This window comes from Macaca thibetana, chromosome 5 (assembly GCF_024542745.1).
Source record: "Macaca thibetana thibetana isolate TM-01 chromosome 5, ASM2454274v1, whole genome shotgun sequence".
Classification (NCBI taxonomy): Eukaryota; Metazoa; Chordata; class Mammalia; order Primates; family Cercopithecidae; genus Macaca; species Macaca thibetana.
In genome coordinates, this window is record NC_065582.1 from 163,158,937 (window position 1) to 163,184,877 (window position 25,941).

The following is a 25,941-nucleotide window of genomic DNA, read 5'->3' on the forward strand; positions in this document are numbered from 1 at the left end:
GCCAAAATTAAATGGGAAGGAAAGAATGTTAAGTGGTAAAATCCTAAATAGCTTATTAGACTACTTAATTGGAGGGAATTTATTTTTTGCTGCTGTTAGGAACTCTAGAGTCAAGCTTCTCTTTAACAATACTAATTGATGGAAAAAAGTGGCTATAGTAATACAGTTACCACAAAATGCCCTCCAGCAAGTCTGCGAATTTAAGGAAATTCGCAGGTACTTTCCTTTGATGGATGTTGGTGTTGTTGAAAATCAAATCCTGTCTTCATTCGTATCATTGCTTTCTCATTTCATTTCCAAGCAGGTCCCTTGCTTATTCCTATCATAGCTTCACAGTGCGCTTGAAAGACTGACTTAATTCTTAAAAGAAAATTAGGCCGTGCTTGTTCTTAGTTAAACCATCTAGCAGGCTTTCAGCTTGATCACTATACCCTTTAATCAGATGTATGACTAATGTTTCATAGTGCTTAGAAGTATTGCCCTCTGTAAGCACTTCCCTACTTGTTGGCAGGAATGTGTATATACTATCACAAAATGATGATTAATTACTCTCCTTCCTAGAGAAGGGTAAGTTAGTGAGCTGGTCACACGGCGTGTGATGGAGCCGTGTTACTTTCATGTCAGGCAATTTAATGACCAAGTGCACCGCATGGCGTCATTCTCCTCCACTTATCTGTTTACTTGGGAAAAGCATCCTGGTACTGATTCAACGAGCTGCCTTTTCCAGCGTCAACAATCTGAATTGCAGTTCAGACTGTCCAACAGGAAAACAATTGAACAGAAAGCTAAGATTGGAGTTCACCATCCATTGTTTGGCTTCAGTATTTGGAGGGTGGGAAGTACCTATGTGTTGGGCTGACATTTTCCCATTTCCAGTGGCAGGGGCGGTGGCATTCAAAGGGAGTGCCAATGTGTGCACCTGATGAATGAAATAATTCATAGACAGCTCATAAGAGTTTCTTTGTCACATAGTGCCAGAGTCCCATTGAGCCACTGTGTGCCATGGCATGCCAAGGCAAAAACTACGACCAAAAAGGTCACCTGAAGGGAAGAGAAGGAATAAATAGAAGGTTAACCAAACACATTTGAACTTCAGGCACGAAGCAAGGTTTGGACAGAGATTTCACATGGTTTCTTATTTGCCTTGTATGCCAACTCATTCCATGAGATTATATAAACAAAAGAGGCAATTGTGCAGCTAGGCTGTAGAATTGTGAAGAAAGGAATGAACCTCACATACTGTTTCTATATGTGGGGCTAGTTCTGTGTCACATAGACTGCCACTGGCCTTTGACTAAAATCCTGTGTACTTCTTGGCTACCACATTGATGGACCCTTGAGGATTTCTCCATAGCTAGGCTTTTGGATAGAACTTTTAAGCTTTAATTTTGTGGAATGATAAAAAGATAATCCCTACATTCATACAATACAAAGAGCTCTTTAGATTTCAATAATGCATTGAGGAGGCCCCCATTTTCTTCTCAATGTTTCAGTTCCACCATCTCAAAGTAGCCATTTCCAGCAAGGAACCTTCACTGACTTTTAGCATTCTGAAGGTTAAACTCAAGCCCCCTCAAAAGTCATATCTGCTATATTTTATGGAGGCATAACTTCACGGCACTGCAATAATTTAAAGACATTATTTGCTTGTTTTTGCTGTCTTAAAAACTTAGCTTTATCAGCTCCTCTAGAAACTTGATCAACTTGGAGACTCCCTTTCCTAGAATCAGCACTTAGTGACACATATGGTCATCCTGTATTCCAGCAATTGGACTTCAGGTAATGATGTTGCTCAATATGACCCCTTAACATCCTCATTTTAAAATCGGAGAAATCTTCCTGTACTGGTAAGAAAGCAAATATGAAAAGCTGCCCTCCATTTGAAAGTCCAGTGAATTCAGGATGTGATTAAAACAGTGAAGATAATGACAAAGATGATGATGGTATTGGCTAACATTTATTGTGGATTTATCTTTTAGTCACTTTACTTAGCTGTTTACATGAATTTTCTTCATTAATCCTCCTAAACAAACCGTAAGGTAGGTATACAACTCTTCCCATTTTATTGAGGGAATGGAGGGTTAAGGTAGCTGAAAAACTGCCCAGATTTGGGCAAAGTCCAGTTGGTCTTAAAACTTATTTTTGAAACTGTTGTGCTGTATATAATGCCTCCAGGAATAACATATTAATGTTCAAAAGAAAAAATTCTGTTAGAAGTAATTAATTGTTAAAATTTCTGTACTTTTGTTGCTACCGTCTGACTGAAGTCAAACTCTGCATGTATTGCATTCATCATTCTACATTGATCGAACTCCTCCAACGTACTGGACACTCCACATCTAGTTGGCAGTATAGTAAGAAAAAATTAAAATGTATATTTTGTAATAGCTTCAGTAGGACACTCTCACCAGAATCCTTATTGTGAGTGTCTATGTATCTGTTTATCTATCTATCTATCTTCTCTCATCTATCATCTATTTATCCATCTGTTTATCTGTCTATCTGTCCACCTACCTACATATATTGCATTTTGTGGGAAGTATATTGCTGTAAAACCAATGTCTATGAGGGTTGAGGCCAGAGATTCTCATACTTAATGGGCAGGAATGACCTAGTGCTCTGATTCCAAGGTGTACGATCTGACTTATAAGCACTGATAACCAACTTTATAAAGAGGTAGAAACCTCTTCCATAAGTTAAAATGGATTTGGAGGTTTAAATGGTATATTCTTACCACTGAGAAATTAAATCACAAAAATAATCAAATTTAAGAGCTCATAGGTTTTTTCAAGTACTATTAAGTTTCTGGGCCGGGCGCAGCAGCTCATATTTGTAACCCAGCACTTTGGGCTGAGGCAGGCGGATCACTTGGGGTCAGGAGTTCGAGACCAGCCTGGCCAACATGGTGAAACCCCAACTATACTAAAAATATATATATATATAAATTAGCTAGGTGTGGTGGTGTATGCCTGTAATCCCAGCTACTTAGGAGGTTAAGGCAGGAGAATTGCTTGAACCTGGGAGGTGGAGGTTGCCGTGAGCTGAGATTTTGCCAATGCACCCCAACCTGGGCGACAGAGTGAGACTCCATCTCAAATAAGTAAGTAAGTAAATAAATAAATAAGTTTTCAATTTTGGACTAATATAAAAAAAAAAAAAACTTAAAAAAGAATCAGTCCCTATTTTGCAGCCATTGGTAAACCAGTCATTTTCTCAGAAAATTCATCTGTCCTGGAGACCACAAAGCCTAGGTTATTTTGACTAAGGTTCATAGAATTCTGAAAATGAAAGTTCATAACCAACTTTTCTTCTTTCCCACTTCATAATCTTAACTGACCTCATGCTCACTGAGCATGGCTGCTGGATTGGAGATGGGTCTCTGGTATTGCAATGTGAGAAACTGAGCCCCGCTTTCCAGAGATTCTTATACTACCCTCATACAAGCGATAGGCACGTGGAGAATCCACCTTTGGACCAAATGCTTCCTCATTTCTGTGATTACATTCATTGTTATGACACAGTGCTAGCTCGGATATCAGCTGTTCATGATGGAATATCATCTTAAGGTTTCTTAAATATGTTTATTTGGATTTCTCTCTGCAATGCTAACCTGTCTACAATCAGATCTTAGGACTACAGTGGACACTGATCGGTAGACAATCAGTGTTCTAGTTTATGGATGACCCTTTGTGGGTAGTGTCTTTGCTGTACCTGGTATCAGTTTAGGGAAAAGTGGGCTCAGTTTCTAACGTTGCAATACCAGAGGCCCATCTCCAATCCAGTGGGTATCCTCAGTCAGCATGACATCAGTTAAGATTATGAAGTGGGAAAGAAGGAAGGGTGATCATAAACTTTCATCTTCAGAATTCCATGAACCTTAATCAAAATAGCCTAGAGTTTGTGAGCTCCAGGGCAGAAGAATTTTTTGAGAAATGACTGGTTTACCAATGCCTGCGAAACAGGGACTGATTCTTTTTTAATGTTTCTAACTTTTCATTAGAAATCATTTCAGATAAACATAGATGTGCATAAAATAATAGAATTGAGCCCCATGTATCTACTACCCAGATTTATGAGATGTTAATATTTTACTCAATATGCTTAAGGTTGCTCTTAAATCACATAGCTATCCCCTTATTCTCCTTTCTTCCTCAGTAGCATTCTCTCCCCAATAGTTAGATATGTTATGCCTACTCACTTTTTCCCTTTAACTACATTTCCATATATCCACAAGTGAGATGCAGTATTATTTTGTATCTTTTGACAATTTACGTGTTTTTCTACTATAAGTGTTCTTGTACAGTTTGGGAGTAGTGCCTTTCAATGCAAATGCAACTAGAGCAATTGAGCCTTGGTGTAAGCCAGAAGGAAATCTTTCTTTCCATGTGTTTGGAGTTGCCTTAACAGCTGCTCAAAGTGTCCCAGCTAATCATTCTTCACTGCATTCCTGACATGCATCTTGGTTTCCTATTTATCACTTTGGCTCATGCTTAAGTGCATTTATGCAATAGCTTTAAAAGTCTTCGACCCTTGATCCACACCCTTCTCTTGCTTATTGAGTGGTTGCAAAGTTGATCCAAGGGAACTGGAGGTCATAAAATCACAGCAGAAGATGGAAACTCATACCTAGTTAATTTTTTAAGAGAATGGGTTCTTGGATTTTTCTTTTTTAAGTAAGAAATTTTTGCTACACTCCTCACCTTCCCACTCCCACATACCTCTGCATGGCCAGGCCCTGTCTAGAAAGGACATTGGGGAGCCCCAGGACTATAGAATTTATTTCTTGTAATAGTAACCAATTAAACTAGTTACCAGTTGGAGAGCATGTTCCAGCACTTAAGTTAATTGAACTGTTGCAAACGAAATATGATTCTAAATTGTTTCAGTATTCCAAATCACTTCATGCGTGCAGATAAAAATGAAAAGAATTACCAAATTGGTTTGGAATGTGCAAATCAAGCATACAGTGCGAACATTTAGATCTATGAACTGATAACTGCAGTAGGTACCTTGAAAAACTTTGTGGGCTTTTTTTTCTTCTTCTTTTGCTGAGCTCTCCTTTAAATTCCCAGAACCGCCACTTGATGTGATAGTCAATGAAGGGAAGTCAGGTGCAATCAGAAGAGGAACTGTTTGCATCAGTGTTCTGGGCAATTCTACCAATTTGCCCAGAAAATAATCTCTTCATGATTCATTTCATGGGCCAGGTAAGAAAGGAATTGTTGAAAGGAGACTTAGCTTAATGGATGAAGTGTAGTCTTTTATTCTGGGAGAATCTGGCCAGAATTTGGTTTATAAGTCTGGAGGGTATAGTTCTCCTTGGGGTGGTGACCCTTCTGTACCTAGGGCCACTGCACATAGACAATGAGTGTCTAAATTCCAGAAGGAGTTGGTTTTGAGGAAAATCTCATGGAAAAGGATACTACTTTCCGGTCTCCACAGTCTCTTGCTCTTCATGTCTCCCCCATCACCCAACATATATGTAGATGATACTCTATTTCCATAGCTTTCTATTGCAGTGAATTTTCCAACTCTACATAGATCAGGTTGTTTGAGAGGTTTGGATGGGCTGTGAAGCTCTTGGCAGCTTAATGAGTCATCTCAAGTAACAAGTCACACAAAATCCATGACAATTCTCACCCCTCTTCAAGGTTATTCCTTCCCCTCTCAAAGGAAACCTAAGAAAAAGCAGTGAAATGTATCAGTTGATTTCATGCGTTCTTTTTGAGATGACAAAATAACTTGGATTAGAATACAGGCTGCCATTGTTGTTGCAGTTACACTTCAAGTTGCCTGGCACCATACAACACTGGAATATAAACCACTGACAAAAACAAATTCATGCAGAATAAACTCAGTCAACATAAACAGGCCGGGCACGGTGGCTCAAGCCTGTAATCCCAGCACTTTGGGAGGCCGAGGCGGGTGGATCACGAGGTCAGGAGATCGAGACTATCCTGGCTAACATGGTGAAACCCCGTCTCTACTAAAAATACAAAAAACTAGCCGGGCGTGGTGGCGGGCGCCTGTAGTCTCAGCTACTTGGGAGGCTGAGGCGGGAGAATGGCGTGAACCCGGGAGGTGGAGCTTGCAGTGAGCCGAGATCACGCCACTGCACTCCAGCCTGGGAGACTGGGAGACATAGCGAGACTCCGTCTCAAAAAAAAAAAAAAACAAAAAAAAACAAAACATAAACAGCAGAGATATTAATGGACCAGTGAGGTGCGTAACCAAAAGGAAGGTTCAGTCCTATTACAGTTTAGGCAGCTGTATCCATAGTATGAGTTGAAAGGTTCAGAGTTGATATTTTTCCCCAAAACATATTCTCCATGGCTTACCAATAATACTGGAAACCCAACATTTGTTAATTCATGTCTTTTTAAATTAAGAAAGATAATAAACTGTAGCCGTCATCGGTTCTAGCAAATCCTCACTTAGATCATTTTAAGAGGAGAGCTAAGGCCGGGCGTGGGGGCTCACGCCTGTAATCCCAGCACTTTGGGAGGCCAAGACAGGTGGATCATGAGGTCAGAACATCGAGACCATCCTGGCTGACATGGTGAACCCCTGTCTCTACTAAAAATACAAAAATGGAAGAAAAAAAAAATTAGCCGCGCGTGGTAGCACGTGCCTGTAGTCCCAGCTACTCGGGAGGCTGAGGCAGGAGAATCGCTTGAACCAAGGAGGCAGAGGTTTCAGTGAGCCTAGATTGCACCATTGCACTCCTGCCTGGGTGATGGAGGGAGACTCCGTCTCAAAAAAAAAAAAAAAAAGAGAGAGAGAGAGAGCTGGTTGCATTAGGACAAAAGTGAGAGAAATAAGGACACCCAAGACCTCACTGCCCGGAGAAAGGCAGGAAGAAGTGACACTAGGTGCTCAGAGAAAGGACACATAGTGAGTGTGCCATCAATTTCACTATCTTGTGGAAGTTTCAGTGGGCTCCTTGTTCATTAAACATTTATTGAACATCCACTTTGAGTCCTGTGTCAGGCATAGAAAGGATAAATAATATTCTTCCTGCCTTCAAGAAACTTCTAATCAACTGTGGAGACACATATAGTATTCAACAAACTTTAAAAACCTCACCTACTATATCCCAGACATTGTTTTAGTCACCAATGTCATAGAAATGAATTAATAAGAGACCCTGTCCTCAAGCAATTTGCAGTCTGGTGGATGAACATAAGGTAATTCGTGTATAACTAAGAAATGTCTCAAGATCTGTGGGGAAAAAAAATTTACTAAGGAGGGAGGAAGTTCAGTGAAGGTTCTAAGGGATCTACATGGCCTGAGCTTGCCCTTGACATGTAGATTTAGGCAATGGGACAAGCAGAAATAGTACAACTCTCTCTTTTCCTGGATCTCTCCTGGAGTTGACAGTATCTGAGTTTTTGCTAATCTACCCGTTTATAAACACTTATATTGTTCAATTACTTAGTTCAAGTGTTTGCTCAATAAAAACTTTCCTGACCCATCTCTCCTCACTCCCTGTCCCCAGACTTGTAGAACTCACTCCTTTATTGTGTCTCCTGCACATTAACCTATCACAGCACTGATAATATCATATTCTAAATTATTTGTTTACCTTTACTTTGCCCTTTGAGTTTGTAAGGATGCTGGCTGACTGCTGGGATGGATGAATGAAAATGGATAGAATTTTCATGTTTACCTAAACAAATCCCCAATGTCCTGGCTCTGAATCGCTTCTAGAATATTCTCAAACTCCTATAAAATGGCAATTTATGCTTTTTGAGATGGGAAAATGATCCCTGAAACCTTCTCTGAAGAATTGAATGTAAGGAATACTTGTGTGGTGGCATTTCCCCTCTCATGTCTCATTCACAGAACACCCCAAAACATAACCATTTTGCTGTGACAGAAATATGATTTCTTCATTTGCAGGCAGCCATGATGATGAGCTTGCCTCTCCCGGACCATGCAAAACATACGTTGTCTTTCCCTAGCTTTTGGAGGTTTCCCCACACAGGCTAGGTCTGGAGAAGCTGTCTTCTGCTTGTCTTGTTTCTAAGCATCTTTTGCTCATCTTTCCTAGCTGCATGGTTCTAATTTCTGATTGCCTGGATTACACATCAACCAGGCCAAGTTTTTGATTCCTTAGCCACATGGGAAGTTGGGTCAGGAAAGGAGGGCTGCAGAGGACTTGGGCACAGAGCCATCTTTCCCAGGAGTTGGTCATTATTGTACTGATTCTGTGTATTGTTTTAAGGGGATGCCCCTGGGGGTCTGGAGATTTCTGCTGATCCTAGGGACTTAGAGAAGCTCGAAACCTAGTGCAAAAGACTCATCTGAGCTCAATTGGATGAAGCCTGGGGATATTTGCTCATGCCTTCCAAATATCTGTCTAAAAACGTCTCATTTCTGCTATTTCTATGGCCAAATGAATTGTCACATCCATGTGCATACCTTACCCAACAATCTGTTTATCAAGAAAGAGGAGCCTGTTGTCTCCCAATTTCTGCTTTCCAGGCGACTGATATTAATTACTTTGCAGCAGGAACAGTTTATCTCTGGCTGAAACCAAAGCAGATGAAAATGCTGCCGTGCTGTAAGATTTTTTTTTTTTTTTTTTTTTTTCTTGAAACGATGAATGGGATGAAGATACTTATCTGAGAGAACAGGTTTCAGGTGGAGCCTCCATCAGCTGTACTTTGAAGTATATTGTTAGAATATGGCTGATCTGGGTAAGGAATAAAAATAGCATGTCATATTGTGACTACATTAACTCATTTCCACCACAGGAAGCCGAGGGCCCTGCACAATGATAGACTTGTCCTGAAAGTAGAAAGCACGACCTCCATTAACGATGATGGAGCTAGTTCTCATTTACTGGCATTACTTAAAAGATACCGCTAATCCCAGCACTTTGGGAGGCTGAGGCGGGTGGATCACCTGAGGTCAGGAGTTCGAGACCAGCTTGGCCACCATAGTGAAACCCCATCTCTACTAAAAATACAAAAATTAGCCAGGTATGGTGACACTCGCCTGTAGTCCCAGCTACTCAGGAGGCTGAGGCAGGAGAATCTCTTGAACCTGGGAGGCGGAAGTTGCAGTGAGCTGCGACTGAGCCACTGTGCTCCAGCCTGGGTGACAGAGCAAGACTCCGTCTCAAAAAACAAAACAAAACAAAAAGATATTGCTAATTGCCCCAAAGCTATGGCCCTACTTTAGACCTAATCTAAATACCCTAGTACAGAGAACAAAGTTTTAAAATCAACCTATCCCCCTTCTAATTATTAAGATTCTACCCCCAAATACCCCCAAATGGTTTCTTCTGGGTAGTTTGCATATAGAGTCAGCATTGAATCCCCAAGAGGTTGACTGAGAAATAATTAGGACAACCTGACAATGAAATAATGGTCTATCCTAGTTATGGGACTCTAGGGCATTTATTCCTTTATATGTCTTAGCCTCGGTTTCCTCAATAGAAAATAGGAAAAAAAGCCTACTTGGTGGGGTTGATCTAACCCATTTCTTGGGTTAATCTATCAAAAAGGATCTAGCAAACAATGGTCATGCTCCCTTTTCATAATTAGTGGCCAAGAAGATAAATGTCTTTGAAAAAATGGAAACTAGTGATAAAATTTGGGGTCAAAGAATACATTTGGCTGGGTGTGGTAGCTCATGCCTGTAATACTAGCACTGTGAGAGGCTGAGGTGGGATGAACACTTAAGCCAAGAGTTTAAGACTAGCCTGAGCAACACAGCAAGACTCTAATCCTACAAAAAATACAAACATTTGCTGAGTATGATGGTACACACCTGTATTCCTAGCTACTTGGGATGCTGAAGCAGGAGGATCCCTTGAGCCATGGAAGTCGAGTTCACAGTGAACCATGATTATGAGACTTCACTCCAGCCTTGGCAACATGGCAAGACTCTGTCTCTAAAATAGTAAAAGAATTAAAAATAATGCATTTAAAAAAAATTTTATTTTACTTCCCATACACTGTTGTAGACAGTGAGGCTAAGGGAAATGAAAACAACACAAAGGCTCTGGCCCAGGTTGGAACCAGAAGCTCTGGGTTCTGGTTCTGGCTTTAATGTTGACCTGCTGCAATTACTTTGCCAATGTGCTTTACCTCTCCAGGATCCATCTGCTACATCTCTAAAGTAAGAGGGAGACCGTTTCCAATTCTGACATGCTATGCAAATGAAAAAATGTACTTTGTGCATCAACCTCTCATCTTTTCCTGGCCACTCTAGCCACTCCTTTATGTTCTCCTTCATTAATTTCTGTTCTTCTACTTGAATCTTTCATGTAAATATTCCCTTGGTTGTTTTCTTTAATCACATTTCTTTTCTTTGTCCATGTTCTCCTTGACATGTATCATTGGCTGCAGTAACGTTGACTTCCCTAAGACCATGGGCGATGACTCTAAATCTATTTCCCCAACTGAAATCGCTCTCCCAAGCTTTCAACTCACCAACTACTGGACACCTCCTTTTGAGTTTCCTCCCAAAGTTTAAACATAGTATGTCCCAAACTGAACCCATTATCTTTTTTGTGACCAAAATCTACTTATATTCTTCCATTTTCAGAGATTGTCATCAACTCAAACTTCTGTGGCCCAGAGCTTAGGAGTCATCACAAGTCCTTCCTGCCATTCACAATCACATCTAATTGATTACCAAGTCTTGTTTATTTTACTTCCTTCAAAGCCCTCAAATCAATTGTCTTTCATCTGCAGTTTTCCATTTACAACCAATTTCACTATATCTTCCACTTTGCAATCAAAACATTGCTTCTAAAATGCTAACATTCTATCCTATCTATCTTGCCTAGAGCCTACCGATAGTTTCATGTGGTTTCCTGGAATCAAACATAAAGTCCCTAGCATCACGTATAAGTTTATCCCTGAATGATCCCCACCCTCTCATTCAAAAGTTATTTTCACCATGCTCTCAGCCCCACAGCTCCACTCCTACTGCATTTCTTGTGTTTTGTGGAATAGACTCTATTATATTTCTAAAATTTTGTACAAGCTGTTCCCTCTGCTTGGAATGCCCGAACTTTCCTTCTCTGTCAGAGAGGCTGTGGGAGTTTTTTTCCAGCGTGGTTAAGAGTCTATCCTTTGGGGTAAGACATACCCATGATCAAAGTCCAGATCCAGTACTTATAAGCTATGTGATAGTAGGCAGGTTGTTTATCACCTAAATTTTAGTAGTATTACTTTTAAAATGCAAATAACAATACCTGCTACATAATGTCAATGTAAAGATTAAATATGATGTGTTTAGTGTGATGCCAGGCACATAGGAACATCAATAATTGGCAACTCATATTTGTCCTTTACAGCTAGACTCTGTGATCCTCCTCTCTTCTCCCAACCACACCTCTCATGTTCTGCTCTGGAATTTACATTACAGGATGCCAGAGACAGAGTCTATGTTGTTCATATTTATTTAGCATTTGTCACTGTCTGACCCAAGCAGGCCTACCATAGAATTGCTGTTTCCATCAAGATTCAGCTCACTCACTATTTCTTCTAGGAAGCTTTTATTCAACCCCTAATCTTCCCTCGGCATTGGTTAATTACTTAAGTAATAGGCTCTGTTTATACACAGTTGGAATTCCTTCTGTTTCTTCGACAGAGTCTTGAGTTTCTGGAGGGCAAAGACCGTGTCATTTACACCTTTGAACCCCCAACACCTTTCCCAGCTCCATAGAGTAACACTAAAAAAAACCTTTGTGAATGCATGAGTGAATTAATGAATGGCTGGATGAGTGAATAATGAGTGGATTCTCTCTTTACCTGTGTTTCTTTCTTTCCCTCTTTTCCCCCTCTGACTATGCTCCATTTAAATTCTGTTTCTAAGAATCAGGTAGAGAAATGTGGAAACTAATGGATATCAGGCAGGTGAAGCCACACCTTCACCCAGAGGAGACATGTAGACTGCCCCCTGGTGCTCTGCTGAAATTGTATTGACAGTGGCACCTGGGAAGGAAAGGTCCTTTGATCACAGGAGCTTTAGACAAGCTTTCCCCTGAGCAAGGGCATGAGAACAGCACAGGCAAGCTGCTGGAGAATTTTGCAGGCCTTCCTGAAAGGAGTCTGAAAAGCTGGTATGTAGGTCAGTGTCCACCCTGGGATTCTGCCCATGGAGGTAAAAATAAGAGCCTGGAAGGACTGAGTTTCCAGATGCCCAGGTGAGAGTGACTGTGGGGAGGTGGTCTGAAAAGGAGGAGAAAAATCCCTTTAATCTATTCTCTGGGCCATGGCCTCCAAACCACCTTGTAGGCAAGGCACAAAGCCGAGGTGACCCTGATATGCATCGAAATGAAAAGGTTTGTGTGCAAATCAGGGAAAAATCCTTTCAGCACCTACAGGATGGATGCCAGGGAGTTAACATTTGGAAATCTCAGCTCAGTGCCAGGACATTGTTTGAAAAGGAGATCTTGGAGCAAATGCCAGTGAAGTACAGAGGAGAAGAAGTGAGGACAAGGACTCCAGGAATTAGCTATTCAAGAATGTTCCAGAAACCCGATAGCTCTTTTCCCTGTCAAAAGGAAAAAAAAAAAAAAAGAGAGAGAGAGAGAGAGAGGGGAAAAAAAGGACATTCAAAGGAGCGTTCATCGAAGCAGGCTGCTCAGGGTTTTCAGGGGAATTGGGAGGGCAGATGCTACAAGGTTATTGGAGTCAGTGTCAAATGCGAGAACAAAGTGGCAGTGACATGAGCTAAGAAATGACTAAGCACTCGAGCCCTAGAGTAGTAATAGATGGATCCAAATGCTAAGTGAAGCAGTTGTCTTAACTCATTTGAATACTTCTGAAGAGGTGATGAAAAAATAGCAGGAGGGATGGAACCTCTTCTGTTCCGGAATATCCCAAGATGATAAGATAATGTTGCCTTACTCTGTTACTCTGTCATTTGATTGATCCACCCTTCCCTATGGCCGCTTTCTCTTTAGTTTTAGAATGAAAGTTTTAGGTCCAGTGCACATAGGGTTTCCATTTGCTATGTGGGCTGCTGTCCTTAGGATTTGATTCCTGCTTGCAGTGTGGGACTCTCCCTCTCTCCACGAAGGGGTGCTCCGAATTTTAAGATAAGGGCATTGTTTGGCACTCAAGCAGTTAAGTTTTTGGTTTACATAGAACTTCCTCTTTCTTCCTCTCTTCTGTTTTTCCTTTTCTCATCGCTATTTCCATATACTGAAAAACCTGAAGAATTTGGACCAACGGGATACAGGGAAGTGAGAAAAGTTAAGGAGGCAGAATTCATATATACAAATTATATTGTCTCACATGGAATGTTTGTATATGAAGAGTAATTGAATAGATATTTGGCATATATTAGATGCTTTGTAAATACTCCTATCCTTGCTGCTCCTGCTTCTTTTCAGTTCCCTCTTTAATTTCTGCTTTATTAAGAAAGATAAAGATTACTTTGAAAAGAATTACTGTCAGTGATAGCCACCATTTACTGAATGCCTCTTCTGCATCAGACTCCACATTAGAATATTTGTGACATCAATTATGCCTTATCACAATTCAGCATGGGAGCAGCAACTGTACCCACTTTACAGATGAGGAAATGGAGTTAACACACAGTAAGTCACTTGCTACTGCTGCTAAAATGTGATAGAGCTGGAATGCGAAATGAGGTGTTCTGCACTCTAAACCCAGGTTTTGTTTTGTTTTTGTTTTTGGTTTTTTAATGCTGTTACATTTATCTCGTGGATCATGCAAATGTAGCTTCTTGGAGCAAATACATAGCATTCCTTTGGAACTGGGGCCAGGGCTGTTTAAGTTGGTGAATTACATCTCAGGTGGCCATCCCTTACCTTTGGCATTCTCCTTCCCACTCCCTCTGTTCAAACAGCAACAAATCATGCTGCCCTTTTAGTCAAGCACCCTTTCATTCTTTCCTGAAACTGTGTCTCGCCAGTCCTATCCCTGTCCTTTAGGGGTCCAGGGTCTGTCTTAGCTAATTAAATAAACTAATCTTGCCTAATAGCTCTTAATTCCAAAGTCAGTACCTTTCCTTAGGTACTAAATACAGAGTCAAAGAGAGAAATTTCAGTTGGTAAAGGTTTCTGAGAAAGATAAATTTTTGAAGTAGACAAAACTTTATTGCCTCTCAAACCTCAGAGAAGCAGTCACTTGTTCTATCTACGTATTTTTGGCATTTGCTTGCTCACAAAAGCCCCACTGAAAAACTGAGTATTGAGATCTAAGCCTCTAATTGTCTTAATAATAGGTTTCAGTTAGAAATGACTTGCCATAATGTGTTAAATATTTCTTGAGCACCTACTATGTGCTAAGCTCTGTTCTAGGTAAGAGATTCAGACGGAAGCAACTCAAGCACTTGGAGATGGCCTATGCTACAGGTTGAGTATCCCTTCTCCAAAATGCTTGGGACCAGAAGTGCTTTGAATTGTACATTTGGGGGACTTTAGGATATTTGTATCATACTTGCTGCTTGAGCGCCCCTAATCTGAAAACCTGAAATCCAGAATGCTCCAATGAGCATTTTCTTTGAGCATCATGTCAGTCCTCAAAAAGTTTTGGATTTTAGAGCATTTTGGATTTCAGATATTCAAATTTGGGATGCTAAACCTGTACTAAAAATTTTCCCTCTATCTTCCTCTGCCATTAGCGAATTTTATAGCTTGTTGACCACTTAGGAAGATATCTTTGAAAAGATCAAGCATGTGACTAGGGAGAAAAAGTATTAAGGAAAAAAAAGAGAAATATGAGTTTGAAACTGCTCATTTAAAATTACTAGTTTCAATCAATGACAATTTTAAGATATTAAATACATTCTGGAGTAACTTGTCAAAACAAAAACAAAAACAAAAACAAAAAAAAACCAGGTGCCATTACTGATATTCTCCAAGGTTTTTCTAATAAGATCAGGGTCAGTGATGGGAAATAAGCTGGAAGATGAATAGAGTGTCAGAAGGCAATTGAGTTCCAAGCAGTTAAAGCAAGTTCCCCAGTAAACACAGCTTGAGCAAGTTTGTTCCTGATGATGGTTAGGGAGGCCTTTGGTGAAAACGACCCAGAGAACAGCTGCTTTCTCACCCCATAAAATACTGCTGGACCTTCCTTACTTAACCTATTGGCAAGCTTCTGTTGGCATTCTCTTGTGGTTAAGGCAGAGAAGGCGGTAGCCCCATGAACCTCTCTGCTCCTTTGATTCTGCACTCATTTGGCTTTTGTTAAGAGACTTCAGTATATTCTTTCTATGGCCCAAGTGGAACCAAATCCAAGCTCCACTAGCTGTGTTTCTTTGGGCAAATTTGTAACTCCTCTAAACCTCAGTTTCTTCATCTGTAAAATGGAGATAATAGTAATATGGCTAACAATAGCAGCAAGCATTGATAAAATGATTATTTCTCTGTTGGGGCGCTCTGTGTTGGAGATACCTTATCTCATTGGATGCCCACGGTCCCCACCTACAAATAGCTATTTTTATCAAGAATCATGGTTGCAGTTCAGAAATTACTAGAGGTGACATTTAAAAAAAAAATCATGGTTATCTTTTTTAAAGTACAAATGACTGTGCAACTTCTATGATAATCATCATTGTCAGAGAGGAGTTTTCATTATTTAATAAGTGGAATACTTTGGAAGGGCTTCTTCATGTAAATAGATATTGCTACCTTCAACTCCTACTGAGTCCTCTCACGGCAGTAGGATATAAGACATTAAGTGAGCTGAAAATATATATTACCTGGTAAACAAGTGTGTAGAGCACTTATGTGTGATACTAATTCCCTGACAAACTCAAAGAGACAGAGAGAGAGAGAAAGAAAGTGAGAACAGAGGGAAAGAGACAAAGATGGAAACAAAGAGAAAGACAGAGAAAGAAAGAGAGAGAGAGAGAGAATACTTTCATATGCCTCATTTGGCACTCTTAAAAATGAAGCAGGAAACCACGGTGTCCCCACCTGGGACCTCGATTCTGTGACCTGCTTTCTGATATGGTCTGGAAATTCTCAACCCAGTGGCACCCAGGGATACAGGTGTTTCACCTTCAGCAGGGTCCCGTCGGGGCCTCTCTACCTGAGGCCTCACTCCTACATAGAGTACATTCTCCTTGAAGGAAGGGAAGACTCCCTCCAGCTGGGCTGCCACAGAACTGCTATCCCTTCTCTCCATCCCTGTGGCCTCCAGTCTTTTCTCTGTTTCACTCTTGTTATGGGAGCTGTGAGAAAAGAAAAATCAATTCTCTAGTTAAGGTCAGCCAGTAATATTTGCTCCTAGGTCCCCTAACCACGGCCTGATGAATCCAACCACATTTCTCCCGGGTTACAATTCAATAAAGCCTCCTAATGGCCTTTATCATGATTTCCCTCCACACAGGCTCACAGCAGCGCCTTTCATGCTCCCTTATAAACCTCCTTGTAGGGCAATAATTTTGTCTTGTAGTTTTTCTGGATCATTTTGGAGGTGAATTGGGCCAGGGTGGGGGGTGAGGGTGAGGGCTGAAAAAACAAAGCTCTGGGCTTTTAGCCGCATCTAGTTATTTCATTTAGTTTTTGCAGCAAATTATTATAGCATAAAAGGTAGCTTCAGATGGTGCAGACTGAGGAAGGCTTAACAGGGTTACTCCCTGGACTTTACCTGGTCCCTGAGTAGTTATGCAGCATCTTTTAAGTCATTCGTTCATTTATGCTAGGCCAAGTGTGAGAAATATTTTATGAGCACCTACCATGTGCTAGAGAATGAAGCTGCGGAGAAGAAAGAGTCCCGGGTTGTTGCTCCCAATCTAAGTTGGGGAGACAGACCAGTAAGTCAGTGAAGACATTAGAATAAAGGCATCACAGAGCCCTTAACTGCTTTCAAGTGGCAAGAGAAGCCCCCGTTTTCCTCTATAGGGGCAGACAGCATCAGAGAAAACCTTTCTCGACATAGCTGCCATGAACTGAATCTGGAACGTCAAAGAAGCAGCAGAGGTAGTGGGCTTGCACATATGCTAAAATTCCGTATCTGCCATGTGTTAGCCATATTACCTTGGACCTATTACTGATCCTCTTAAATGCAGGTTCCTGAGTCCCAAAATAGGCTAGCTTTGCTTGCAGGGTTTTTGTGAAAATTAGCAAAATATAGGTAAGTGCTAGACTTATATCCTTGTATCCAACACAAAGTAGATACTCGAGATGAAATTCTATTTTTGTTATTATTATGTATGATAATTTTTATTTATTGAGAGTTTATCAGGTATAAACTCAATAATAATCAGACCTTGAGCATGATCCATTGAGGAAATGAAAAGCTTTCAGTTTCACTGGTATTTGCAATGGGTGTGGAGGGGAAGGGTGGGAAAACTGGAGTGGAGACATGTGGATGGTTATGCAGGAGCCAGTTCATTGAGAGCCTTCAGTACAAGGCTTAATGCAGTACAAGGCTGCCATAAACTGGCTCCTGCATCAAGAAGTAGAGATTCATTGAAGGTGAACCACTTTTTAGGAAAGGGGGTGTGTAAGTAATTAGATATCCAGATGATGATGTAGCCCTTGTTGCCAGCTTTCTGATCCCAGCTCACAAAGCCTTGGTTCATTGACCACCTAGCCACGGAAAATAAAAACCCAGGCACCACTTTGCCTCTGAAGAATTCTCAGCAATTTTTCAGAGAGTAAAATATCCTCTGTGAAATTCTTGAAGATTTCTCCCCCTCACTCTGAAATGCCCTGAATTTCAAGCAGCTATAATGTTGCTGACTCATTTCTAGTTTCATAAGGATCTGGGTTGACTTGTCATATGTTATAAATCTCCAGTTTATGGAATCGCTCCTACTGCTGTTAAGGTAGACTTGGAAGTGTGTCAAAGGGATTCAAGGTGGGCAAAACCGAAGTTGAGCTTGAGTCCCATTGTTTTGCTCATGTTATTTTTTGAGCGAAGGGAGACCTTCAATGTTTTTTTAGAGAGAGTCATTATTTAATTTTTGTCTTAAAGAAAAAATGTCAAGTAGTCGACTTTAAAGATATATGTTTATGTAAGACTGATTGTATTTAACACAAATTTCCCAGGGCTTCCTTTACTCTATTATACAATCTTTCTATATCATTCATGGCAAAAGTATGTCAGGCCTTTGATAGGAAGCAAACTTTCTCTTTTTAGGATTTTGGTGTGACTTTGTCTATTGTGGACAGGGACATCTAGCCACTTTAAGAAACTGGACACTTGAGCCTGTGTGTTAAAAAGAAAATGCAAAGGTATGGAAATATGCAGTAACAGAAAAAAAGGCTGGAGTGAAGACAAATAGGGCTTATGTTACAATTTTGTTTTGTTTTCTCTTTTCCTAAGATTCAGCTATATTGGCAAAGCCTACAGAATAAACACCACAGGACTTGAATATAAGTTTTCAAGCAATCATATATCAGGGCTACTCTTTCCTATTGAGTATAAACTTGTTTATGTCTTTGCATGAGTTGTTCACTCCTTCTAGAATACACAGATGGATGGATGGATGGACGGACAGATGGATGATGGATTGTCAAGAACAGTAGCCCTTACCTGAAAACATAACTCCTTCACTCAGTGTTATATATATATTTTTAGCTTTCAAAAAGATATAATCTTGCCTGGGCACAGTGGTTCACGCCTATAATCCTAGCACTTTGGGAGGCTGAGGCGGGCGGATCAACTGAGGTCGGGAGTTTGAGACCAGCCTGATCAACATGGAGAAACCCCGTCTCTACTAAAAATACAAAATTAGCCTGGTGTGGTGGTACACGCCTGTAATCCCAGCTATTCAGGAGGCTGAGGCAGGAGAGTCACTTGAACCTGGGAGGCGGAAGTTGCAGTAAGCTGAGATCACACCATTGCACTCCAGCCTGGGCAACAAGAGCAAAACTCCGTCTCAAAAAAAAAAAAAAAAAGATATAATCTCCAAATGCACTAATTATTGTTACTAATTTCTTTGAGGTTATTTTGTACTGTTTTGTTTTGCTTTTTTTGCTACACCTTGCTTTACTCCCTTCTCTTTCTGGGTTTAATCCTCCTTGGACTAAAGCCAAGGTCAGAGAGAGTAATATGCAGTGCAACAGCCTGCCTAGTAAAACATATCTCTTTATTAGGAAATTGAGCTTCTACCTTTTACCAAGCTGTGGTTTCTTATAGGAAGAAATGCTGACTCATAATACAGGCAAGGTGATGTGTACATGCAAATACACAACTTTATCTTTTAGGCTGATTTCATTAAACAACAGATCTGTGATATCTGAGAAGTTGTCAAATACTCAGGCTTGATTTTACATAATTATACAATATAGAATGACATTAGTTCTGTATTTTCTTATTGTTGTATCATCTCTCTCCCTTCCTAGAAATGTAAGCTCCATGGGGGGTGAGAATTTTGAGGTTTTTGTTAACTAATTATACCCTCATCTAGAATGGTACCTAACACTAATAGAAACTCATTAATTATGTGAATAAATGAGTAACAGTGCAAAATCACAATACTCTCCTTTATTTGTTTCCAGTTTTTGCTTCATGCAGGCTTTTAGTACCTCCCCTGGGGAGAGGTCACAGCATCACCGACAATGAGAGAATTTAGGGTTATTCTTCAAGTTCATGTCATTATAACATGGGGAACTGGGATTTCTGTGCTCATTCTTTCTCCATGACATCAGCTGATTTTAAGTCAACCTTTCTATATTTTTTAGACTCTTTTTACTTCTGGCTTGGCTTTAATTAGAAGCCCATTTTTTCCTAGTTTTTTTTTTTATGTACATACATTTATTTCCAAAATGTTATTAAACTGAATTTTATGCTTTATTTTGTTCCCCACAAACTATATTACATTTTCTTTGTCCCTTCTCATTTGCTTTTCTCCTATGTAATTCTTTCCTTTCAAGTCACCAAACAGCAATTTGTCTGAGTTTCCTGATAACATCTCTCTTTACTTTGGCATCTTCTGCAGTATATTTCAGCCCTTTTTAAATATAGCCTAGATAAAATAAGTACATTTCATGTACTTGGCAAGAAAGTGTTAAGCATTAACTCCTAATAATTCACTCCTTATTAGTCATCCTTTCAGGTAAGTTGCCAGATAGATTTCAAGTGATAAATGGAAGGTCACTCAAACAAAGATCCATTTTCCTGGATGGGGGAGGGGCAGTGTTCCAAAAGTCACATCTAGAAGCAAATTCCTTCTAATGACAGCTGTAGTTTTTACAAAATGACAGATAAACAATCTTTTGTATAGGGTTAGTAGAGTCATCTTTTTATACATGACAGGAAGAATCGTTTTGACCAAGTTTCAACGTTCAGCTGTAAAGACAAAGGGACAGAGATAAAAGCAATTAATTATCAATATAATGGACATCGATGGTTTGCTGGCTATGGTAATGAGTACAAGTATCATAATTATGGGGCTTTGAATAAATTCAATGAGATTCTGTGTGTCTTCTTGAGTAGGTAGTCATGAAATGGCAAAGTCAATTAGGACTGAAGGGAAATAGGAGGGTAGAAAACAAGACTAAACACTCAGTACCTTGTACCCTACCACCCGCTACAACATCCAAAGTATATTATCAGTTCCCGGATCAGCATGGATTTGTGTTTGAATCATGAACCCTACCTGTACAACGTATGGATGCAATTGTTAAAAAATACGGTTATGTTTTACATCATACGCCAACTCCAGTTGATTGGTAGTAGCTGCCTAGAACTTTGCATTAGGAAGGATTCTCCAGTATTAAGTGGTACCTGTGAGAAATAATGCTATAATTATCAGCAATGTCTTGTGGGCATCATACTTGCAAGTGCTAGCATTAAGTTCTATGATTTTTTTTTTGTTTATTCATGTCTAATTATTACTTCATAGTTTATTTCATTTTCTTCTTCTTTTTTGTTGTTGTTGTTGTTGTTTCTAAATCTGGTATTATAAAATTTGCTTCTGGGAAGATTGATGTATCATGATAGCCATCTGGCCCTCGTATTGTTTGCCCAGTTGAGACTATTGCAAAACTGCACCCTGACAGATTTCATGGCAGATAGCAGATATCCCACATGGACTGTGAAGAAACAGAGATTTTGACCTAAGAAAAGAATAAGATATTCAGTGCAAAATTCGCTGTTGATTTTACCAGAGCAGTGATACTGAAGACTTCAACTACATTACAAAGACTGTTAAGGATACTTTCAACAGCAAACAATAGCAAACCCAGTTCACAGTGGTTTAAAGCAAATTGAATAATTATCATATCACAGGAAGCGGGAGATTGATTATTGTTGACATGTTCAGTAGTGTAGTAGTGTCAGGATTTGCAACTCTTCATCTCTCTTGGGGGTTTTTCTCATGGTTATCAGAGGGATGCCACATCACCAAGTTTCATGTCCACTTTTATGTAAGGAAAAATGGGGTAAGATAAAGAACCAGTGGCATCCCCTTTTGTCAGTAAAGTAAAAGCTTTCACATATGACCTCCGACCTTTGTATCTTTTTATTTAGAAGCATGTCATATGGCTAACACTAGTTGCAGAAGCAACTGGGAAAATATATATTTACTTTTACTGCCCACTGTAGTGGGTGAAACAAGGAAGAAGGATATTACCAATAGTCTCTGTCACAGTCCACCTCTTAGCCTAGTGGCTATCCATACATATCCTTCTTCCTATAGATATGTTTTAACAGAAGCTATTCATCTCTCTTCCATGGAAAGTAAACACACATAATAGCATTTATTTTAAGCTATTATTATTCAAGCTAGAAGTGCAGTATAATTGCAGTATTATTTCTTATTCACATAGTAACTTTTCCTCACTATCAGATCCAGATGTGGATGTTCTGGTCTAGTGACTAATAGCTAAAAACAAGTTATCTGTTCCCTTTATCCAGCATAAAATGTTGGTGAGCCAGCCAGGCATGGTGGCTCATGCCTGTAAGCCCAGCACTTTGGGAGGTTGAGACAGGTGGATCACCTGAGGTGAGGAGTTTGAGACCAGCCTGGCCAACATGACAAAACCCCGTCTCTACTAAAAATACAAAAATTAGCTGGGCGTGGTGGCACACACCTATAATCCCAGCTACTCTGGAGACTGAAGCAGGATAATCGCTTAAACCTGGGAGGCAGAGGTTGCAGTGAGCTGAGATCACACCACCGCACTCCAGCCTGGGTGACAGAATGAGATGAGACCCCATCTTAAAAAAACAAAAAAACAAACAAACAAAAAAACAGTTGTGAGGGAACAGGATACCTACAATGAAATCTCCATCTTGGGAAAAGGAACAATGGGAATTATCTACAAGTTACTGGCCTATAACACACACATTAAACAGCAAAGACTTTGCCTTGGCAGTGGAGTAAATTCTTTTATTAGACAATCTGCCCATCCCTGTCTTTTCTAGGAGGATCCCTGGCATCTGGGAGGATTAGGGAGATAAATATGCTAATTATGTAGATGGCCACACCTGAAGTAAGCTTGGCGAAGATGCTCTTCTGAGGAAGGTACAACTTTCCTAGTTTATTTCTTATTCACACAGGTTCAAGGGCTTAGGGGGTTAACAGTCAAAATCTCGGTTTCTTGAGCAACCTCATCCCCTCAAAAATATAGTAACTCTGGGAGTAATTTTGCTTCTGATAACTTCCACATGGGGTAACTAAGAGCCAGTACACGTGTAGGCATAGTCTCTAATTGTGAGACATCCTGTATCCTAGTGCCTAAGTTTAGGGATTAGTTTAATGGACAAACACTTTGTGGAGATATGAAAAACATAGGCTTGTGTTGGAAGACACTATCCTGGAGAAATTCTTTGTTAAGGAGCAGATGTTAAACATTGGAATGCTTTTACACTTCAGGGTAAGTAGCTGCTTACCCAAACTAGCAATCTTTACCCTAAGATATCACTACTAAAGGTTTAATGCTTGTCAAAGTATAGGGGCCTTCAAGGATCCATCTCCGGCCTTGTTGCCAACGTTCATTTGATTCCTCATTGCCTCTACCTTACCAGGTATTAATATTATTTTGTATATCAACTCTGGCTTATACCCGAAGAAGTATGCTTCTTGGTATGGGGGATCCTGGGACAAAGGCAAACATTTTCCAAGAAAATGTCACATTAGGAAAATGCTAATCAAAGCCTTAAAAAGGACAACATCAAGTTGTAAATGCCACTTATAAGGGAGTTATAAAAAATAAAGAGATGATTAAAAAATAGGTTGGTTAGAGACAAAGGATGAATTGGCGAAAAGTAGATTCAGGAGATAATTTTGCTAATGTGAACCAACCACTGTGGCATTCCTCTTCTGTGTGTCTTGGCACAGTGTACTGCCCAGGGGCAGGCCCTTAAGCCATTGACCCATATTGGATACAAGCCAAACAAGGAAGGGTAAGGAGCAGAAGCCCATTTAATCAACTACCACCAGCGTAAGCGGGCAAGGGACCAACGACTGGAAGATCAGGAAAAGCAAGGCGAGAGCAAAAAGGTGCCATAGGCCTCAGAACACAGGCAGGGTCCAGAGTTGAAGAGGTTAGGAAGTTGGCAGAAACAACTCTAGTAATAAAGCTTGAATTTTGATCCTAGGGCAGAAAGTGCTCCATTGTATTCTATTACTACCTGCTGAATGCCGATGAGTTAGGACCACAGATGCTGGGCATTGTCAGAAAGTCTCAAAGCCTTTTATCATTAAGGCCAAGAGAGATATATCAGCAAGAACGTTTCCAGATTTTACTAGTGCTATGTTTTACTATTTTGTTTTTATCTATTTATTGTCATATTTTTGAGCATATGACATTATGATTATTGATAATAGCTAAGATTGTTAGAGGGAGTGCTTACAACATGCCAGACACAGTTTTTAGTGCACTAAATGTAAGTATCTCATTTAACTTTCATAATAATATAAGGGTTTATTTTTTTTTATTTTAATCATCCTCACTTTATAGAGAGGATACAAGTCTCCATCCTCTTCCTTTACATTCTTTGTACAAACTGCACAGTTTATTAATCCTGTATTAGGGTTCTCTAGAGAGACAGAACTAACCTTGTATTAGTCAGGGTTCTCTGGAGGGACAGAACTAGTACGATAGATGCATATATGAAGGGGATTGTGTTAAGGAGTATTGACTCACATGATCACAAAGTGAGGTCCCACAATAGGCTATCTGTAAGCTGAAGAGAAAGGAAGCCAGTCTGAGTCCCAAAACCTCAAAAGCAGACAAGCTGACAGTGCAGCCTTCAGTCTGTGGCTGAAGGCCTGATAACCCCTTGCTAACCACCAGTAAGTCCAAGAGTCCAAAAGCTGAAGACCTTGGAGTCTGACGTTTGAGCGCAGGAAGCATCCAGCAAAGGAGAAAAGACGAAGACTGGAAAACTCCACAAGTCAAGTCTTTCCATCTTCTTCTGCCTGCTTTATTCTAGCCACACGGGCAGCTGATTAGATGGTGCCCACCCAGATTAAGGGTGGGTTTGCCTCTCCAAGTCCACTGAATCAAACGTTAATCTCCTTTGGCAACACCATCTCAGACACACCCAAGTACAATACTTTGCATCCTTCAGTCCAATCAAGTTGACACTCAATATTAACCATCACAAGTCCACCCCTTGTCAACTTGAACCCATACACACTTCCTGAAATAATACATAATCTTCAAACAAAATCAATAATAAGGTCATAATTATGCCTAACATTATACACCTCTCCTTTGTACAACTGGAAGTGCACTAATCCTTAACCTGAGTGCTATTACATAAAGTTAATAACACTTAAATGTTGATATGAAGTCAATAAATCTTATGTCACGTGATAAAGGCAAAAGAAAGGAAATAAAATAAAGATATTTTCTTCATACAACTGTATACATGCACAACTAAGTTCTTAACAAAATAAAGAGGAAATACTCATGACAATTACAGTCCTCATTTCTGCAACTGGTAATGTGGTCATAGCTGGTATTGATGACTACCTTCTCCTACTACCCTTCTTCTACCCATTTTCTTTGCCTTCACCAAACACCTCAGCAAGTCGTGATTTTTTACCTGGTGGAGTGACCCAAACCTTTATTCCTAAAGAGTCTGGGCCATTTGTAATCCTGCCTGGATTGGGTTGTTGTAGGTTCTCACTGATCTTAATTACAGGGCATGGTAATACTAAGAGACGCCCTGGTAATACTAAGAGACGCCCTAGGGGATTTCCTGTATTCCACACATACTCTTCCTTATCTCCACTGTGGAGTAGGAGACTGATTTCATCTTGATAGTCTGGGTCAATCACCCCAGCCAACACTGTAACTCCCTTCTTGGCCGTTGACTTAGAGGTAGGAGTAGCCCAAAGTGGCCAGGGGCAATCTTAACTTCCAGTTTAATGGAATCATTGTTGTGTCTCCTGGTGGCAGCATTCCTCTTTCTACAACTTAGACCTGAAGGCCTGCAGAACGTAATGTCGCAGGAATAGGAAGCAAACTTTTTGCTAATGGGTCATAGGGGTGATGGTGAGTGGTGCCACTTCCACTTCCACCCCATGATTCTGGACCCATGAGTCCTGGTTATGGGAGAAACGGTACCATATATTGGATGCTGATTCAGAGAATACATAGCCTTCTGGAGAACTTTGCCCCACCCCTGCAAAGTATTGTCACCTAGTTGATGTTGTAATTGTGACTTCAAAAGGCCATTCCTCTGTTCCATCAATTCAGTTGCTTCAGGATGATGGGGAACATGGTAAAACTAGTGAATTTCTTGAGAATGAGCCTACTGCCACACTTCTTTAGCTACAACATGAGTGCCTTGGTCAGAGGCAATGCTGTGTGGAATACCATGATGGTAGATAAGGCATTCTGTGAGTCCATGGATGGTAGTCTTGGCAGACGCATTGCATGCAGTATAGGCAAACCCATATCCAGAGTAAGTGTCTATTCCAGTCAGTATAAACCACTGTCCTTTTGATGATGGAAGAGGTCCAATATAATCAACCTGCCACCAGGTAGCTGTCAGATCACCACGAGGAATGGTGCCATATCGAGGGCTC